Source organism: Trachymyrmex septentrionalis, unplaced genomic scaffold (assembly GCF_001594115.1).
Source record: "Trachymyrmex septentrionalis isolate Tsep2-gDNA-1 unplaced genomic scaffold, Tsep1.0 scaffold37, whole genome shotgun sequence".
Lineage (NCBI taxonomy): Eukaryota > Metazoa > Arthropoda > Insecta > Hymenoptera > Formicidae > Trachymyrmex > Trachymyrmex septentrionalis.
Window position 1 is genome coordinate 2,153,065 of NW_017305536.1, and position 3,900 is coordinate 2,156,964.

Here is a 3,900-nt window from a genome sequence, read left to right on the forward strand (position 1 = left end):
CATAATATATATATATATATATATATATATATATATATATATATATATATTTAACCATTATGGACTTTCTACAATAAGCTCTATTACCTAAGTTTTAAATTTTAAAATTTAACCAATCACGGTCGAATGTGAGAAGAACAATCGATTATGATTGTTCATTTCTTATAGTTTAAGACTTAAAGCTTAGGTAATGATTCATTATAGAAAGCCAATTAAAGATCCAGCGTCTTTATTTCCTAATTATTGTATATTCGTCAAGGTCTTAAAAGATATTTTGTTTAAAAAATGTTTTGTTATTAATATTATATAAGTAATTAATATAATTTCATAGGAATAGTAATTTACTATAAATTTGAACTTTCAAATTTTATTTTTTTAAATTAGAAAAATATATATAAGAACTTACTGTTTTTCTTAAGAAGCAGATAGATTATGCAGATCGATATAAACAAAACTTATTATTGATCTTTGATCTTTAGAGAGTATAGTATCTTATATCGTGCAAATGATAAATGAAAATGTCGGAAATGCGTTACTGCTTATATTGTCTACTGTAAGAAAGGAAACATCTGTTCGGTAAACTGACAGCTGCTTAGCAAACAAATAGAGTAAGGTCGCTTATTATATGGGATAGGTTCCTAATGTGAGATAGTGGGGTTTCTGCTAAACTAATAAGAGCATATATTTAGTTCTATCATGAACTTTTTACTCTTAGTGTGAAACCTATTTAGTAGAAAATTTCTTATTAGATCACGCGTGTAGTCGTTGCAAAAAAAAATTTGTGAAATTGAATGTTGTCAAATTTTATTGTGGTTAGTCTTCAAATCTTTTATATAAAAATAAATATTGGGTAATATAGTCTGCATGTAGTGATCGAACAAGATCGTATTCATAGGAAAACACGTGATATAGTGATTTGTTTAACTATAAAGATTATATTTGGTGATCGTGAAACCGCAAGGCATAGAAGTCGTGATATGAGATACTCAGGGTATTCCTAGCTAATATGAGAGCATCTAAACAATTTAATATCTCTACTATCGAACGAAATGTTAAAAATGACGATTCTATTGTTAAGATTACAATGACATATACACACATCGAAAAATTATATAATTATTATGTGTAATACATTTAAATTCTTTGTTCCTACTTGTATGTAATATAATAAAAGGGTATATAAAAAGCTTATCTTTACTTTTTCTTTAGTTTCCTATTATAAGATATCACCTCGCACAAGAAAACCCTTATATTTCATGTGTATTTTGTATTAGAAATCCTTTTATTAAATGATCAAAATCAACACTTTTGATAAAAAATTTCATATACAACAAAGTATAGCTATTATCGACTGCTAACTTTTGGCGATAAAACTTAAATACATTTCCCATAAATTTGATATAAAGACAGAAATTCAAGTTACAAATTAAATAAATGATAGCCTTTAAAAAAAGGTATCTCATAATAGGCGACTTTACTCTATCTTTGTTGGATGGATTATTACATAATTGTATTTTTATCTCTTCAACTCTTTTATTAATCATTAATCATAAAATGTTAATATATCTTTCTAATAATAACCCAGCAATAATAAGACAGCACACGACAATTTAAGAATATTTAGTACATTCTTAAAATGTTCTATGTACGTCTTTAAAAGTTTGGTGCTGTACCTGTATGGTTATACTAACATGGTATGTTAGTAACCCAGATAGCAAAATGTCTGTAATCTTCTAGCAGATTTCAGCAGGTTCGAGCAGAAAATGACAACAGTCTGCCATTAACTGCACCCGCATTAGGCTTGAATTCCGTTGCAAGCAGAAATCAATCCCAAATTTTTCGAACTGTTCTTATAATAATGCTCATCTGGGCAACGAATTAACAATTTTTAACCTTTTCCAAATTTTTACAAATAATGCAATTATCGAATATTTTAACAATAACTTAATCGATATTAATCACAATTTTATAACACAAGTTAGTACACAAGATTAAGATTTACACGCAAAAATATATTCTTCATATCATTACGAAATACAGTATCTTAACAAAATAAAAAAACATGGATAGAATAATGTTTATCGAAAGATAGTTACAAATGATTATATTTCAAAGTAATAAAATACATACGTTATTAATTTATTATATATGTGAGTACAAAAATTCTCAGGTACCAACTGTTCAAGACGAATCGAACCGATAACAATGAGATTTAAATTTTATTCATTTTTTTATCTTATTTTGATTTTATAATCGAATATTATTAATATAAAATTCATATCAGTCTTCCTTTTTCTGCAGCAGTTACTCAAATGTAGTCAAGTAATTAAATAGATTATCTAAATAATTAATGTAATATTTAGATAATTAGAGCTATCAAAATCTTATTGATATTGGGGTACCCAATCGATTCGTCTTGAATTTTTAAGTACGCACATTTTTAATTACGTCCATCGTATTATTACAATAAATTATTTAAATAAACATGAATCTTTTTGATAAAATGTTATCAGATAAATAGAAATTAAAAATTTCTTGCATAATATATAGACTGCGTATGTATTTTATTATACAAATTAACCTAAAAAATTTTTTAATTAATTAATGTTTTGAAATAAAGGAATGTCCAGTGCCTGAAAACAGTTTCTTAAAAGAAACTGAAGATTAAAATAAAAAAATATATTCATTTGTAACTACATTTTTTCTTAAAAAAATCGCAAAACCGACTACTTAACAAAACTTGTAATTTTAGTTTATTTAATGTAATTCACTTATCTATAAACAATTGCTATCCATGTTCAATCTGTTAAATCTTATTATTGTTAAAGCAATATTAATGTTAATTAATGAAAGAATATTTAATAAGAAGAATAAATTCTTGTTTCAGAACATATTATTATATATTTAATTAATTTCATGATTAGAATTAAAAAAATTACATTACCGTAATCGTTAACTTATTGCCGAAATCACTACTTCCAGAGAATATAAAAAAAACCCTTAATTAATTAATCGATTAATTTCAGCCTTGCAACGGCCGAGAATTCCCAGATTCAATAAAGCACCGAAATAGATATTTCGGATGGATGCTACGTAAACTGACGAGAAATAACTTTCCAAATTCATTACTCTCCATCTGTCCGAATTACAACATTTATATCTACTACTTGATGTTAGGAACAGACACAATCGAGTCCCAATTATCGTACTTATAAACATGAAAATAACGCAGTATTTGCATTAACTTTTAATGATTTAACATATTTAATACGAAATATAATCTAAGAGAGAGAGAAAATTTGGAACAAATTAATAAATATTTAATATTACATACGTCACGAGTATGTTTCATTTTAAAAGCGAGATAAAATAAGGCGTTTTGCCAAATTCTGTAACAAGTTCTAATGTAAAATTTGGAACTTCAATAATACAAAAATATTGAATTTACTTGTGACATCGTGATATCTAAGACATGAATGTTAATTTTCATAAACAAAAACTGTATACACATACCATTATCTTCAATTAATTATTATAATACATGCCACATAACTTTTAATACGGAATTTTAAATGAAGTATTTTCCGAATTTTTATTAACAATCTTTTAAAAACAAAAAAATTTTTAAATCACCTAAAACAAACGTTTATTAAATGTGCATCAATCTTTGTCTTATTAATTGCATCCGATTATATAAAAAACATTATTTACAATTATTATATAAATTACAATACATAGTATTTCCAATTATATTATATAAATAACACAATAATATACGTTTGATTATTACATAAATTATAAATACAATACATAACATTTACAAAAATATGTAATATTTTACATTGTCTCTAAGAACTAATTTAAAATTAATAATATAATTTTTTTAAGTTATTATTATTA

At 24.8% G+C, this 3,900-nt stretch overlaps 1 long non-coding RNA gene across 1 annotated transcript in view; it reads right to left on the reverse strand.

The window, feature by feature from the left end:
* LOC108750693 overlaps positions 1 to 3,900 on the reverse strand; it is a 15,564-nt gene that overhangs the window by 1,494 nt on the left and 10,170 nt on the right. The gene's annotated exons all lie outside the window — the stretch shown is intronic.